Raw genomic sequence first — 17815 nt, 5'->3', positions numbered from 1 at the left:
ACCCTGTCAAAAGAGAAAAAAGAAGGAAAAGAAGGAAAGAAAGAAAGAAAGAAAGAAAGAAAGAAAGAAAGAAAGAAAGAAAGAAAGAAAGAAAGAAAGAAGCAAAGAAAGAAAGAAAGAAAGAAAGAAAGAGAAAGAAAGAAAGAAAGAAAGAAAGAAAGAAAGAAAGAAAGAAAGAAAGAAAGAAAGAAAGAAAGAAAGAAAGAAAGAAAGAAAGAGAAAGAAAGAAAGAAAGAAGAGGTCAAGGTGGCTCAAGCCTGTAATCCCAGCACTTTGGGAGGCCGAGACGGGTGGACACGGTCAGGAGATCAAGACCATCCTGGATAACACGGTGAAACCTCTGCTCTACAAAAAATACAAAACTAGCTTCACATGCGGCTTGTAGTCCCAGCTACTCGAGCGAGGCAGGAGAATATGGAACCCGGGAGGTGGAGCTTGGTGAGCTGAGATCCGCCACTGGACCCAGCCCAAGCAGCAGACGGTGATCCAACTCAAAAAAGAAAAGAAAGAAAGAAAAGAAAGAAAGAAAGAAAGAAGAAAGAAAGAAAAGAAAGAAAGAGAGAAAGAGGAGGAGGAAGGAAGAAAGGAAGGAAGGAGAAAGAAAGAGAAGAAAGAGAAGAAGAAGGAGAGAGAGAAAGGAAGGAAGAAGAAAAGAAAGAAAGAGAGAGAAAGGTAGGGAGGGAGAGAGAGAGGAAGGAAGAAAGGAAGGAAGGAGAAAGAAAGAAAGAGAAGAAAGAGAAGAAGGATAGAGAGAAAGGAAGGAAGGAAGAAGAAAGAAGAAAGAAAAAGAAAGAAAGAGAGAAAGAAAGAAAAAGAAAGAAAGAAAAGAAAGAAAGAAAGAATGAACGAATGAACGAAAGAAAGAAAAAAAAAGAAGAGAAAGAAAGAAAGAGACAGTGGCTGCCCTTGTACCTAATCATAGGAGAGAGGGGAGACCAGACCCAGCATAGGGGAGGGAAGAAGTTAGGGCCATCAGTGGCAGCTGGTGTGCCCGAAACAGCCATGGTAGGGCAGCAGGATGACCCAGACAGGACCTTCGGCTTATCACAGGAGACAGGAGTGGAAATCAAGAGACCCTGGAGGGCCTGGGGGTCACTTGAAAAGGATCACAGTGATAGCACCAGGTGGAGCTGATGGCCCAGCCCTGGCCCCCCTGGAGAAGGGGCAGAGGGCAGCCCCCAAGCCCCGGCCTCAGCATCCGCATGGCTGACACTGGGGCCACTGCCATCTGATAATAGGATCTGTTTGGAACAGCTGCCTGGTGACAAGTATAATAAAACGTATTAATGAGGCCATTATTATTCCCTAATTAAAAGCTAATAACTAAGCGTTAATTGCCTTTAAAAGATGAAACAAGGCTGGGCTGGGATTTATCTCTGTTTTCCTTTGCTTGCCTGGATAGGCTGATATTTGGGAACTAATTAATTGAGTCAAATCTTACAGGAAATGAATGTCTCCTCTGCCATCGCGGCTGTTGGATTAAAAAGTGTTCGCTGCGCGTCTGGGCGTTTCTGTGCGAAGGTCTCCTGGGTCCACTGTTCTTGCTGGGGCGGGGGTGGTGGTAGTAAAGCTTCAAGGTGCGGTGGTGGGGGGCTGCTTGTCCTCTCCTCTCCTGCTGATTCTCCCGCAACGGTAGTCCAAGTGTCCATGCAATTTGTGAGTCAGAATGCTCAGATGCTATTCCAGGGAACAGACAGGCCGAGCTTATATCACAGATCTATCATCATCATCACCATCATCATCATCATTAAAAAAAAAAAAAATCAGGCTGGGCTCGGTGGCTCATGCCTGTAATCCCAGCACTTTGGGAGGCCGAGGCAGGTGGATCCCCTGAGGTCAAGAGTTCCAGACCAGCCTGGCCAACATGGCAAAACCCCCTCTCTACTAAAAATACAAAACTTAGGCCGGCTTGGTGGCAGGTGCCTGTAATCCCAGCTACTCCGGAGGCTGAGGCATAAGAATCTCTTGAACCCGGGAGGCGGAGGTTGCAGTGAGCCAAGATGAGATGGCACCATTGCACTCCAGCCTGGACAACAGAGCTAGACTCCACCTCAAAAAAACAAAACAAAACAAAACAGTGCTCTAATTGCAAGCATACAACTCAATGGCTTTTGTACATATGAACACTTTAGTTACCAACACTTTAACAAAATAGAACAAGGGTTAGCAAACTCTGGTCCCTGGGCCACATTCAGCCCACTGCCTGATTTTGTATGGCCCATAGACTAAAAATGTTCATATCTTAAAACAGTTTTTAATAAGATTCAAGCTTTTGCTCATTCTGTTATTTATGCAATTTTCTTTGAGATGGGGTCTTGCTCTGTTGCCCAGGCTGGAGTGCAGTGGCGTGATCATAGCTTACTGTGGCCTGGACTTCCAAGGCTCAAGCAATCCTCCCACCTCAGCCTCCTGAGTAGCTGGGACTACAGGCACCCCATTGTCTCCTCTTGCATTCAACTTGGATGTTGCTTCCTCTAGGAAGCCTTCCATGCCTCCTGATGCCCATCTCTCTGGGTGCCCTAGGTGCTAAGGATGGCTGCGATTATGCCACTGCACTCCAGCCCAGGCAACAGAGTGAGACCTGGTCTCTAAAAGAAAGAGACATATTTTGGCTTCATATTTTGGCTTTCTATTACGTGATTATCCAGTACAATTTTAGTGAGTACCTAGTAAGTTTAAGCATTATATTAGGTGGTAGGATATCGTATACCTATAGTAGGGGTCCTTGCTATAACAGAAGAGCAGGGAAGAAAAACCTTAAACAAATACTTGTAAGTGTTGTATGTCATGCATTTTCTGTGCTTTGGGACATATGACTGTAATTTGGAGGGAGGGAGAGGCCTCCCCTCCCTCCCTCCCTCCCTCTCTCTTTTTTTTTTTTTTTTTTGTTCAGGGTGTTGCTCTGTTGCCCAGGCTGGAATGCAGTGGTTCCATCTCACTGGAGCTTTGACCTCCTGGGTTCAATCCATGAAGCCTCAAAGGATTTCAGGCACCTTTCCGCACTTAACTAAAAACATACCCCCAGACTGAGATTTAAGCAGCCTTTGTGGACCGGGAGGAAACTGTAAAGAACTTTACAGGGCAGGGCAGGGAAGGGTTGTCAGCAGAAAGGTCAGCCCAAACGGAGGTTAGGATGCCGAGCTTATCATAGGGGGTTCGAGGAGGAACCGGTGTCGGCCTGGGCCTGGCCCACCTGGAGCCCTTGGCGCAGTGAACATCAGTTGTGCTAGTCACGTTGCCTCCATCATTCTGTGCATCTGTGCAGCGTGGCCATGTGCCAGCCATGAGGACCCAGAGTGTAGCAAGAACAATTAGCCCATGACGGATGGCGCCTCGGTCCACCTCACTTTTGGCAAGGCTAATTGTGGAAGTAAAGCTTCCGTCGGGGTCCCTCACTACTGCACCAGGTGGTGTTTTCCAAACCTCGTCTCCAGGAAACTGACATGGACCTGGGAGTTCTGGGAGGGGGTCCCCTGAGCTAGTTTGCTCTCGGCACTGTGGTCTCTGCAGTCTCCCGGGAAACCACTTGGGCTCTGCTGGGAAGGTTTGTCATGTATAAGACCACAGACCTCAGTCCATCCCCTCCCTCCCTCCCTCCCTCCCTTCCTTCCTTCCTTCCTTCCTGCCTTCCTGCCAACCTGCCTTCCTCCCTCCCTCCCTCCCTCTCTCTCTCTCTCTTTCTATTTTTTTTTTTTTTTCTTCAGGGTATCGCTCTGTTGCCCAGGCTGGAATGCAGTGGTTCCATCTCGGCTCACTGGAGCTTTGACCTCCTGGGTTCAAGCAATTTTCCACCTCAGCCTCCCGAGTAGCTGGAACCACAGGCATGCACTGCCACAGCCAGTTAGCTTTTTATATTTTTAGTAGAGATAGGGTCTTGCTGTGTGTTGCCCAGGCTGGTCTTGAACTCCTGGGCTCAAGCGATCCACCCACTTTGGGCTCCCAAAGTATTGGGATGACAGGTGTGAGCCACGGTGCCCAGCTTCCTGTCCTAAAAAAAAAACAAAAAACTTTTAATTTTGAAATGATTATAGATTCGTGGGCAGTTGCAAAGGTAGTACAGACAGGAGACAGGGTACTGCACACGCTTCACTCAGCTTCCCCTGATGGTTACATTTTATTACATGATCAAAACCAGGAAACTGACATGGGTACAATGTATCTAGTTCTATTTATTTATTTATTTATTTATTTATTTATTTATTTATTTATTTGTCTCACTCTGTCGCCAGGCTGGAGTGCAGTGGCGTGATCTCGTCTCACTGTAACCTCCACCTCCCCGGTTCAAGAAATCCGGCCCCAGCCTCCCGAGTAGCTGGGATCACAGGCGCGTGCCACCACACCTGGCTAATTTTTGTATTTTTAGTAGAGACGGGGTTTCCCCATGTTAGCCAGGCTGGTCTCAATCTCTTGACTTCGTGATCCACCCCCCTCAGCCTGCCAAAGTGCAATATATCTTTTTCTATGTAATTGTATCACATGTATACATTTTTTTTTTTTTTTAAGAGAGACAGGGCCTCACTGTGTCACTCAGGCTGTAGTGCAGTTGCATGATCATAGCTCAATGTAGCATTCAACTCCTGAGGTCAAGCAATCCTTCCACCTCAGTATCCTAAGTAGCTGGGACTACAGGTATGCACCACCATGCCTTGCTGATTTTTTTATAGAGATGGGATCTTGCTATGTTGCCCAGTCTGATCCCAAATTTCTGGCCCCAATTGATCCTCCTGCCTCAGCCTCCCAAAGTGCTAGCATTACAGGTGCATACCACCACCCTAAGCTAATTTTTAAATTTTTTTGTAGAGATGGGGTCTTGGTATGTTGCCCAGTCTGATCCCACATTCCTAGCCTGAAGTGATCCTCCTGCCTCAGCTTCCCAAAGTGCTAGGATTACAAGTGTGCACCACCACACTAGGCTAATTTTTAAATTTTTTTGTAGAGATGGGGTCTTGCTATCTTGCCCAGGCTGGCATCCAAGTACTGGCCCCAAGTAATCCTCCCGCCTCAGCCTCCCAAGGCACTGGGATTACAGGCAAGAGCCACCATGCTCTATCATACATAAATTCTTGTAACTAACCACAGACGAGATACAGAACTATTCTGTCCACCCAAAGATCTCTCTAAAGCTACTCCCTGAGAGTGACCCCCAACCCATTCCTAAACCTAGGCAACCCCTTATCTCTTCTCCAGTCTACAATTTTGTTATTTCAAGAATATTATAGGACAGGCGTGGTGACTCACGCCCATAATCCCAGCACTTTGGGAGGCTGAGGTGGGTGCATCACTTGAGCCCAGGAGTTCGAGAGCAGCCTGGCCAACAAGGTGAAACTCCCGTCTCTTCTGAAAATATAAAAATTAGCCAGGCTTGGTGGCGGGTGCTTGTAATCCCAGCTACTGGGGAGGCTGAGGAAGGAGAATCACTTGAACCCTGGAGGCAGAGGTTGCAGTGAACCAAGATCGTGCCACCGCACTCCAGCTGGAGTGACGGCAAAATTCCATCTAAAAAATAAAAGAGGCCAGGCAACTGTGGCTCATGCCTGTAATCCCAGCACTTTGGGAGGCTGAGGCGGGCAGATCACAAGGTCAGAAGATCGAGACCATCCTGGCGAACACTGTGAAACCCCGCCTCTATTAAAAATACAAAAAAATTAGCCAGGCGTGGTGGTGGGCGCCTGTAGTCCCAGCTACTCGGGAGGCTGAGGCAGGAGAATGGCATGAACCGGGGGGGTGGAGCTTGCAGTGAGTGGAGATCGCGCCACTGCACTCCAGCCTGGGCGACACATCGAGACTCTGTCTCAAAAAAAAAAAAAATTATATATATACATATATGTATATATATGATTAATGGAATTCAAACCTATGTTGCACTTTGAAACTGCCTTTTTTTTCTGTGAACGTTAGGCCTTTGGGAGCAGCCAGCGGGTATGTGGGGGTATCAGCAGTTCCTTCCTTTTCAGTCCTGCATAGTATTCCACGGTGTGGATGGACCACAGTTTGTTCAACGATCCACCTGTTGAAGGGTACCTGGGTGGAGTCCAGGTTTTGTGTGTCGGGTATAAAGCTGCTATGAACATATGTAGACAGGTTTTTACATGGACATACTTTCCCATTTTTCTGGGATGAATGCCCAGGAGTGCAATTACTGGATAATGTGGAAAGTGTTTTGGGTTTTAAGAGTTTTCCAAGAGCAGCTATACCATGTTACATCCCCACCAGCAAAGGATGAGGGATCCAGTTTCTCTGTACTTAGAACGTCTTTTATCCTCATTCAGGCTCATCCTGGAAGCCACACATCCCAGCGTTTGCGGAGGCTCCTGGGTTTCAGGGAGAGGTCTGGGAATGGGGAGAAAAATGTGAGCTTGTGGTTCTATTCTAGGAAATCGCCACAGGCTTCGCTCTGGAGTTGGAAATCTCGCCTGTGGAGCTCAGAGCCGCTTATGGCATCCAAGATGCCTCACGACTGCCAGACAGAGAATCCACACAGATCGGGCGCCAGAATTTGAAGCAACAGTCAGGCTCCATCAGGACTTTATCTTAAGAAACAAAATAGGCAATTGGCTGGGCCCAGTGGCTCACGCCTGGAATCCCAGCACTTTGGGAGGTCGAGGCAGGCAGATTGCTTGAGCTTAGGAGTTCAAAACCAGCCTGGGTGACATGGCAAATCCATGTCTCTACAAAAAATACAGAAAAATGAGCCAGGTGTGGTGGCGAGTGCCTGTAATCCTAGCTACTTGGGAGGCTGAGGTAGGAGGATCGCTTGAACCCGGAGGCAGAGGTTACAGTGAACCAAGATTGCGCCACTGCACTCCAGCCTGGGCAAAAGAGTGAGACCCTATCTCAAAAAAATGCAATTGCTTTACTTTATCTTATTGTCAATTCCATTTCATTTACCATTGCAACTATGTGCAATGCTTAGAATGAACAAAGAAATTAGAAAGTGTTTGGGGGGAAATATTGCCATATTATTCTCCCCCTAAATTGCATGCTAGAACAATCCCACATCTTTCCCTGCCACTTTGATTTTGCATCACAAATTGTCATGGAGGACACTTTTACAAGAATAAAAACATAAAAATAATACTAATAAAAAAGAAGGCCAGGCGCGGTGGCTCATGCCTTTAATTCTAGCACTTTGGGAGGCTGAGGTTGGAGATCACTTGAGCCCAGGAATTTGAGACCAGCCTGAGCAATATAGCAAGACTTCATCTCTACAAAAAATTACAAAATTAGCCAGGCGTGTTGGCACATGTGTGTGGTCCCAGCTACTCAGGAGGCTGAGGTTCACCCCAGGCTCCTGAGTTTCACCCCAGGAGGCTCCTGAGTTTCACCCCAGGATTGCTTCACCCCAGGAGGCTGAGGCTGCAGTGAGCCATGAGGCACTCTGGGAAACAGAGCAAGACCCTGTCTCAGAAAAAAAAAAAAGAAAGAAAAGAATAAAATGAGGCTCTATTAGTTTCCCCAAGAGTCTCTCTTAATCCACTGTAATCAAATCTCTCTCTTTTTGTTTTTTAACTTTTTGTTTTGGACTAATTATAGACTTACAATAAGTTTCGGCCCGGCACAGTGGCTCACGCCTATAATCCCAGCACTTTGGGAGGCCAAGGCTGGTGGATCACAAGGTCAGGAGATCGAGACCATCCTGGCTAACACGGTGAAACCTTGTCTCTACTAAAAATACAAAAAAATTAGCTGGGCGTGGCGGTGGGTGCCTGTAGTCCCAGCTACTTGGGAGGCTGAGGCAGGAGAATGGTGTGAACCCGGGAGGCGGAGCTTGCAGTGAGCCAAGATCGCGCCGCTGCACTCCCACCTGGGCGACAGAGCGAGACTCCGTCTCAAAAAAAAAAAAAAGTTTCCAAAATAATACATAGTCTTAAATACCCTTCATCCAGCCTCCTCTAATGGTGACATCTTATATGACCTTGGGGCAATATCAAATCCAGGAAATTGATACTGGGATAACACTGCGAAATAGATATACAGATTGCAACATTTTCTAAACCTGCATTGGTGTGTGTGCACAGTTCTATGCAGTCTTATTCCATATATAGATTAATGTAACTACCACCACCATCAAGATACAGAACTGTTCCATCTTTACAAAGTAACTCCCTCATGCTACTTTTTTTCTTTTCTTTTCTTTTCTTTTTTGAGATAGGGTCTCACTCTGTTGCCCAGGCTGGAGTGCAGTGGTGCAATCTCAGCTCACTGCAACCACCGCTTCCTGGGCTCAAGTGATTCTCCAGTCTCAGCCTCCCGAGTAGCTGGGGCTACAGGCGCATGCCACCACCCCTGGCTTATTTTTGTAGTTTTTGCTAGAAACAGGTTTTGCCTTGTTGCCCACGCTGGTCTCAAAACACTCCTGCTCTCAAGTGATTCAGCTGCCTCAGCCTCTTTCAAAGTCTGGGATCACAGGCGTGAGCCACTGCACCTGGTCACCCTCATGCTACCTCTTTATATTCAAAAATCCCACCTCCCCTTCCCTGTCCCATCACAACCACTGATCTGTTCTCTATCTCTATGGTTTGGCCATTTTGAGAACATCATATAAATAAAATCAGAGAACATGTACTCTTCTGAGGTTGACTGCTTTTACTGTTTATGAGACAGAGTCCCGCTCTGTCACCCAGGCTGGAGTGCAGTGGCGAGATCATAGCTCACTGTAGCCTCAGCCTCCCAGGTTCAAGCAATCCTCCCACCTCAGCCTCTTGAGTAGCTGGGACTACAGGCGTGCACCACCATGCCCAGCTATTTTTTTTTTTTTTAAGATAGAGTCTCCTTCTGACGCCCAGGCTGGAGTGCAATGGCGTGATCTCGGTTCACCGCAACCTCTGCCTCCCAGGTTCAAGTGATTCTCCTGTCTCAGCCTCCTGAGTAGCTGGGATTACAGGTGCCAGCCACCATGCCTGGCTAATTTTTGTATTTTTAGTAGAGATGGAGTTTCACCATGTTGGTCAGGCTGGTCTGGAACTCCTGACCTTATGATCCACCCGCCTCAGCCTCCCAAAGTGCTGGAATTTTTTTTTTTTCTTTTTTGACGGAGTCCTGCTCTGTCACCCAGGCTGGAGTACAGTGGTATGATCTTGGCTCACTACAACCTCTGCCTCCCGGGTTCAGACGATTCTCCTGCCTCAGCTTCCTGAGTAGCTGGGACTACAGGGTGCCCACCACCACGCCCAGCTAATTTTTATATTTTTAGTAGAGATGGGATTTCACCATGTTGGCCAGGCTAGTCTTGAACTCCCGACCTCAGGTGACCCACCCACCTCAGCCTCGAAAAGTGTTGGGATTACAGGTGTGAGCCACTGCGCCAGCCAAACTTTTAAAAGCTTTTTTGTAGAGATGGGGGGTGGCGGGGGGGTCTCGCTATGTTGCCCAGACTGGTCTTGAACTCCTAGCCCCAAGTGATCCTCCCACCTCAGCCTTCCACAGGGCTGGGGTTACAGGCCTGAGCCACTGCGCCTGGCCCGTTTTCACTTTGTTGTGCTCTTGAGGTCCATCCAGGTTCCTGTCTCAATCTTTTGTCCTCCTTTTTTTTTTGCTTAGTAATCTTCCAGGCATGGAATGGAGGTACTGCCGTATGTTCAACCATTCAACCACAGAAGGGCCTCTGGTTTCCAGTATTTTGCTATCATGAATAAAGCTGTTATGAATGTGTGTGTACTTTTTTTGCATGAACACATGTTCTCATTTCTCCAGGATGGGGTGCCTGAATTGTGTTCAATTGGCGGGTGGTATGTGAGTCGCATGCTTCAGCTTTGGAGAAACTGCCAGACTGTTTGCACAGCGGCCACACCCTCTTACCTCCCTACCAGCGCTGCCAGAGAGATCCAGTTTCTCCACGTCCTCACCAGCATTTGCTGTTGTCATTATTTTTTACTGTTCTAATAGGTGTGAAGTGGTATCTCATTCTAATTTTAACTTGCGTTTCCTAATGACTGATGCTGTTCAGCATCTTTTCACACGCTCATATGAGATCTTTCTCTTAAAAAAAAAATCATTCAGGCTTTCCATACAGGAAACAGTAGATCGCTCCATTTCACACACACTCGCGCGCGCACACACACAGTCACACACACTCACACACATACACACTCTCATACACTCATACACACACACTCACATACACACACATACACTCACACACACACACAAAAACACAGATCTAATTTTTTTTTTTTTTTTTTTTTGAGACAGAGTATCACTCTGTCACCCAGGCTGGAGTGCAGTGGCCAGATCTCAGCTCACTGCAAGCTCTGCCTCCCGGGTTTACGCCATTCTCCTGCCTCAGCCTCCCGAGTAGCTGGGACTACAGGTGCCCGCCACCTCGCCTGGCTAGTTTTTTTGGTATTTTTTTAGTAGAGATGGGGTTTCACCTTGTTAGCCAGGATGGTCTCGATCTCCTGACCTCGTGATCCGCCCGTCTTGGCCTCCCAAAGTGCTGGGATTACAGGCTTGAGCCACCGCGCCCGGCAATTTTTTTTTTTTTTTTTGAGATGGAGTTTCACTCTGGTCGCCTGGGCTAGAATTCAGTGGCACGATCTCAGCTCACTGCAACCTCCACCTCACGGGTTCAAGCAATTCTCCTGCCTCAGCCTCCCAAATAGCTGGGACTACAAGCGCCCACCACCACACCCGGCTAATTTTTGTATTTTCAGTAGAGACAGTGTTTCACCATGTTGGCCAGACTGGTCTCGAACTCCTGACCTCAGGAGATCCACCGCCTTGGCCTTGGCCTCCCAAAGTGCTGGGATTAGAGGCGTGAGTCACCACACCTGGCTGTTTTTTTTTTTTTTTTTTTTTTTGAGACAGGGTCTCCCTCAGTCACCCAGGCTAGAGTGCGGTGGTATAATCTATAGCTCACTGCAACCTCCACCTCCTGGGCTCAAGTGATCCCTCCACCTCAGTCTCTGAAGTAGCTGGGACTACAAGCGTGTAACACTATGCCTAGCTAATTTTGTTTGTTATAGAGACAGGGGTCTCACTATGTTGTCCAGGCTGATTTTGAACTCCTGGGTTCAAGTGATCCTCCCACAGTGCTGGGATTACAGATGTGAGCCACCGTACCCAGCCTCCAGTGCCCATCCTGATGAATTTTTACATTCATATTGTGAGGGGTGAGTGAACAGCGGGCTTTGGGTGGGGGTCAGAACTCCTCAGCACCCCTACTTAACTCTCACAGAGCTGAGCTTTCTTCTGCGGGCAGAGAAAATTCCCCAGGCGGACTTTGGTGTTTGCAATCAGCAGTCATTCATTAGTGTGTTTAGGTGAACACAGGTGTTGTGATCAGGGCCTCTGCAGTATCCACTGATTTATTTATTTATTTATTTATTTATTTATTTATTTATTTATTTGAGATGGAGTCTCAGTCTTGTTGCCCAGGCTAGAGTGCAATGGCGTGATCTCGGCTCAGTGCAAACTCCACCTCCCAGGTTCAAGCGATTCTCCTTTCTCAACCTCCCGAGTAGCTGGGATTACAGGCACCCACCACCGCGTCCGGCTAATTTTTGTATTTTTAGTGGAGACGGGGTTTCACCATGTTGGCCAGGCTAGTCTCAAGCTCCTGATCTCAGGTGATTCACCTACCTCAGCCTTCCAAAGTGTTGAGATTATAGGCGTGAGCCACGGCACCCGGCCGTATCCACTAATTTAACTATGACTGACTCATTTTCCTGGGCGTCCCACTGTTCTCAGGACACGCCCCTCAATGTGGCCCTCACGGCTCATGCTGAGGTTTGAATGTGCCCCCTCCAAAATTCACATGTTCGGACTTAATGGCTAATGTGATGTATTAACAGGTGGAGCGGGTAGGAGGTGATTGGGGCCTGAGGACACCTTCCTGGTGAATGAGATTAAGGCCCTCATAAAAGAAGCAGCGAGAACGTTCGGTTGTTTTTGCTCTTCCGCCCTGTGAGGACAAAGTGTTCCTCTTCTCCAGAGGACGCAGCAACCAGGTCCCATCCTGAAGCAGACAGCAGCCGTCACCAGAGACTGACCTGCCGGCACCTTGATCTTGGACTGCCCAACAAGCCGAACTGTAAGGAAATCAATTTCTGTTCTTTATAAATGACCCAGCCTGACGTATTTTATTAGAGCCATGAAAATGGATTGAGACAATCCTCCATCTCTTGCGTCTGCCTCTCTGAACTTGTTTCATGCAATACTCCCCACCTCCACAGTCCTCAAATGCACCAAACCCCATCCATCCTGCCAACCTTTCTCTGGGCTGCTTCCCGGAATCATTTTCACCCTTCCTTCTGGCCAACTCCTTCCTATTCATCCTTTTGGATCTCAGATTAAACACCACCTCCTCCAGGAAGTCTCCCCTGATTGCTACCTTCCGGTCTGAGCCCCTGTTCCAGATCCTCACACCTCCCTGGGCTCGCCTTTGGAGAAATTCTCGTGGCCATCTTTATAACCAAGATTTGCAGGCAATTTAGGGCTTCTCTTATCTGCCTTGATTTGCTTAAAGCCAGGGGTTCGAGACCAGCCTGGGTAACATGGCAAGACCACCCCCTATCTCTTTCCGGGGGGCAGAAAATTCAGCCTTGTGGTATCAGAGACACTCAGCCTGGAGCCTGGTATACAGTAGGTGCTCAAGCAGAGAAAGGAGGGGAGTGAAGGGCGGCCTAAATCACACGCCTTAGCCCATTGCACACTTCCTGCTGTTTTCCACGTCCCTCGGGGTGCCCACCGGCCCTCGGGACGCCAGGAATTGAAAGCAAGTGTTCCCTCCACAAATTTCCCCCTATCTATGTTCATCTTCTGCACGGGCTAATTTTATTAAAGTTCTCCAAAGAGAGAATAGTAAATTCATTAGCGCGCATCTTAAACCAGACCCTCCTTTACGCTGGGTAGAAAAAGATTAGGAGTCAGCTGGGCCCGATGATAATGAAACAGAAGATGCTAAAACATCATTCTTAATTAAACGGTAATGAGATAAGAAGTTGTCGCCAGCTTGTGGGCCTGGCTTGAGTCGCTCGTGTTCCCATCGTAAATCTGTGATTTATGGTTCTCCTCCCTCAAAGATGTAATTAGGTTTTTCCCCCTCTAAAAAAAATCCTAAACATCGCTTAGATTACATATATATATATATATATGAAGCCTGGACCACAATTAGAGGTTTTTATCCAGCTGGAATAATAACTTCAATTAGGAAAAAAATAAATGCTAGAGGTTGAAAGAGGGAGAATTCAAGAGGAGGAGATGAAGGAAAGTCGGGGAAAGTGCCCAGTTCCTTCCTGACCCAGACTCTTGGACTCTGCCCAGGTGGTGCTTCTGCCAGGAAAGCCCTTGGTCATTTTAGGGATCTGTGGACATTTTTCACTGCGGAAACCTTCCCCGGATCCCTGCGTCTCCCTGAGCCTCATAGCTGGGTTGTGGCAGGTTTTGTATCATGATAGATCTCGCAGCTGCATGCTTCAAGAATATTTGGGGTCTAGGCCGGATATGGTGACTCACGCCTGTTATTCCAGCACTTTGAGAGGCCAAAGCAGGAGATTTGCTTAAGGCCAGGGGTTCGAGACCAGCCTGGTTAACATAGCTAAACCCCCATCTCTTAAAAAAAAAAAAAAAAAAAAAAAAGAGGCCGGGCGCGGTGGCTCATGCCTGTAATCCCAGCACTTTGGGAGGCCGAGGTGGGTGGATCATGAGGTCAGGAGATCGAGACCATCCTGGCTAACACCATGAAACCCTGTTGTTACTAAGAATACCAAAAATTAGCCGGGCGTGGTGCTGGGCACCTGTAGTCCCAGCTACTCGAGAGGCTGAGGCAGGAGAATGGCGTGAACTGGGGAGGCAGAGCTTGCAGTGAGCCGAGATCGCGCCACTGCACCCCAACCTAGGGGACAGACTGAAACTCTGTCTCAAAAAAAAAAAAAAAAAGCCAGGTGTGGTGGTGCATGCCAGTAGTCCCAGCTACTAGGGAGGCTGAGCTGGCAAACTGCTTGAGCCTGGAAGTTTGAGGTTGCAGTGAGCTATAATCACACCATTGCCCTCCAGCCTGGGCAACCAAGCAAGACTCTGTCTGGCTTCCTGGTGTCTCCCTCCCCTCCCCAAGACCAGGTGCCTGACTTTGGGGACTCCACAATCTAGGAGAGGGAAGCTGATGTTCCTCAAAGAGCCACACACCAAAATGAGAGCCTTAGTAGCTGGACAGGGTGGGAGGAGAGCTTTGGGCGAAGGCCCAGAGGTGGGACAGCAAGAATGGGATGGTGGGAAGCTGGGGAGTGAGGAGTTTGCCTTAGGAGGTCCCAGGAGGTTTAAAAGTCTGTTTTCGTGTGTGTGTGTGTGTGTGTGTGTGTGTGTGTGTGTGTGTGTGTGTGTTTGAGACGGAGTCTCGCTCTGTTGCCCAGGCTGGAGTGCAGTGGCCGGATCTCAGCTCGCTGCAAGCTCCCCCTCCCGGGTTTACGCCGTTCTCCTGCCTCAGCCTCTCGAGTAGCTGGGACTACAGGCGCCCGCCACTACGCCCGGCTAATTTTTTGTATTTTTAGTAGAGACGGGGTTTCACCGTGTTCGCCAGGATGGTCTTGATCTCCTGACCTCGTGATCCTTCCGCCTCGGCCTCCCAAAGTGCTGGGATTACAGGCTTGAGCCACTGCACCTGGCCTAAAAGTCTATTTTAAATTGAGATAATTTACACAGCATAAAAGTCACCACTTTAAAGTGGACAATTCAGTGTTTTTTAGCACAGAGTGTGCAGCCATCACTATGTAATTCCACAATTTCCATCACTCCAAAAAGAAGCCCTGGCCGGGTGCGGTGGTTCACGCCTGTAATTCCACTTTGGGAGGCTGAGGCAGGTGGATCACCCGTGGTCAGGAGTTCGAGACCAGCCTGGCCAACATGGTAAAACCCCGTCTCTACTAAAGATACAAAAAATTAGAGAATCACTTGAACCTGGGAGGCGGAGGTTGCAGTGACCTGAGGTTGCACCATTGCACTCCAGCCTGGGTGACAGGGCAAGACTCCATCAAAAACAAAACAAAAAAAAACCATCCCTATCAACAGTCACTCTCCCTCCCCTCCCCAGCCCTGTGGCAGCCACAAATCCCCTTCCTGTCCTTGTGGATTGGCCTGTCCTGGACATTTCATGGAAATGAGATCACACACTATGTGGCCTTTTGTGTCTGGCATCTCTGAGTGTGAGGTCCTCAAGGTGCATCTGTGCTATGGCCTGTGTCAGAGACTCGTTCCTTTTCATGGCTGAATAATATTCCATTTTACAGATAGACCCTGTTTTCTTTACCTATTCTTGTGTTGGACGTTTGGATTGGTTTCACATTGTGGCTGATACAAATCATGCTGCTATAAACATTCATGTAGAAATTTTGGTGCCAACATGGCCAGGCGTGGTGACTCACTTCTGTAATCCCAGCACTTTGGGAGGCTGAAGCGGGTGGATGACTTGAGTTCAGGAGTTCGAGACCAGCCTGGTCAACATGGTGAAACCCCGTCTCTACTAAAAATACAAAAAGAAAATTAGCAGGGCATGGTGGCTGGCACCTGTAATCCCAGCTACTTGGGAGGCTGAGGCAGGAGAATTGCTTGAACCTGGGAGGCAGAGGTTGCAGTGAGCGAGATGGCACCACTGCACTGAAGCCTGAGCAATAGAGCAAGTTTCCACATTACACCGCAGTGTAACCGTATCATTTTGCCTCCCGCCGGCCGTAGACAAGGACTCTTGTATCTGCACACCCTCACCAGCACTTGTGATTGCATGTTTTTCCGTTTGTGTTTGCTTTTCGCTTGGATTCCAGCTTTTACAGTGGTTGGGAAGTGTGGAGTCACACAATGGGTTGTTCGCCGAAAGGGATCACGCTTGCAGGCGGCTCAAACTGGAGTGATGGTGCCAGGGGAACCCGGGGACAGGATGCAATTTGCAAGTCCCTGTAGTTCTCTGTCATTCTCCTGCCCAGGGTCCTATTTGAGGACTCCCATAGCGGGAGTGTTTCAGGAATGGGGTCCCGATCCAGACCCTAAGACAGGGTTCTTGGATCTCACACAAGAAAGAAGTCAGTGTGATTCTGTAAAGTGAAAGCAAGTTCATTAAGAAGGTAAAGGAGGCTGGGCGTGGTGGCTCACGCCTGTAATCCCAGCACTTTGGGAGGCAGAGGCGGGTGGATCACCTGAGGTCAGGAGTTTGAGACCAGCCTGGCCAACATGGCGAAACCCCTTCTCTACTAAAAATACAACAATTAGCCAGGCATGTTGGCACTCGCCTGTAATCACAGCTACTCAGGCAGCTGAGATGGGAAAATCGCTTGAACCCAGGAGGCAGAGGTGATAGTGAGCCAAGATCGCGCCACTGCACTCCAGCCTGGATGATAGACTGAGACTGTGTCTCAAAAGTACTACAGTAAAGGAATAAAGAATGGCTACTCCATAGACAGAGCAGCCCCGAGGGCTGCTGGTTGCCTGTTTTTTATTTTTTTATTTTTTTGAGACGGAGTCTCGCTCTGTCGCCCAGGCTGGAGTGCAGTGGTGTGATCTTGGCTCACTGCAAGCCCTGCCTCCTGGGTTCACACCATTCTCCTGCCTCAGCCTCCTGAGTAGCTGGGACTACAGGCGCCTGCTACCATGCCCGGCTATTGTTTTGTATTTTTAGTAGAGCCAGGGTTTCACCGTGTTAGCCAGGATGGTCTCGATCTCCTGACCTCGTGATCCGCCCGCCTCAGCCTCCCGAAGTGCTGGGATTACAGGCGTGAGCCACCGCGCCCAGCCTGGTTGCCCATTTTTATGGTTCTTTCTTGATGATATGCTAGACAAGGGGTGGGTTATTCATGCCTCCCCTTTTTAGACCATGTAGGGTAACTTCCTGACGTTGCCATGGCATCTGTAAACTGTCATGGCGCTGGCAGGAGTGTAGCAGTGAGGACAACCAGAGGTCACTCTTGTGGCCATCTTGGTTTTGGTGGGTTTGACCGGCTTCTTTACTGCAACCTGTTTTATCAGCAAGGTCTTAATGACCTGTATCTTTTTTTTTTTTTTTTGAGACGGAGTCTCGCTCTGTCGCCCAGGCTGGAGTGCAGTGGCGCGATCTCGGCTCACTGCAAGCTCCGCCTCCCGGGTTCACGCCATTCTCCCGCCTCAGCCTCCGAGTAGCTGGGACTACAGGCGCCCGCCACCACGCCCGGCTAGTTTTTTGTATTTTTAGTAGAGACGGGGTTTCACCATGTTAGCCAGGATGGTCTCGATCTCCTGACCTCGTGATCCACCCGCCTCGGCCTCCCAAAGTGCTGGGATTACAGGCTTGAGCCACCGCGCCCGGCCAATGACCTGTATCTTATGCCAACTTCTTATCTCAATCTGTAAGTTAGAACATCTTGGCCGGGCGCGGTGGCTCAAGCCTGTAATCCCAGCACTTTGGGAGGCTGAGACAGGCGGATCACAAGGTCAGGAGATCGAGATCATCCTGGCTAACACGGTGAAACCCCGTCTCTACTAAAAAAAAAAAATACAAAAAACTAGCCGGACAAGGTGGCGGGCGCCTGTAGTCCCAGCTACTCGGGAGGCTGAGGCAGGAGAATGGCGAGAACTCGGGAGGCGGAGCTTGCAGTGAGCTGAGATCCGGCCACTACGCTCCAGCCTGGGTGACACAGCAAGACTCTGTGTCAAAAAAAAAACCATCTAACTGTTGGCCGGGGGCGGTGGCTGATGCCTGTAATCCCAGCACATTCGGGGGCTGAGACGGGTGGATCACCTGAGGTCGGGAGTTCAAGACCAGCCTGACCAACATGGAGAAACCCCGTCTCTACTAAAAATACAAAATTAGCCAGGCGTGGTGGCACATGCCTCCCAGCTACTCAGGAGGCTGAGGCAG

Source organism: Papio anubis, chromosome 20 (genome assembly GCF_008728515.1).
Source record: "Papio anubis isolate 15944 chromosome 20, Panubis1.0, whole genome shotgun sequence".
Lineage (NCBI taxonomy): Eukaryota > Metazoa > Chordata > Mammalia > Primates > Cercopithecidae > Papio > Papio anubis.
Note: the sequence above shows the minus strand (reverse complement) of the source record.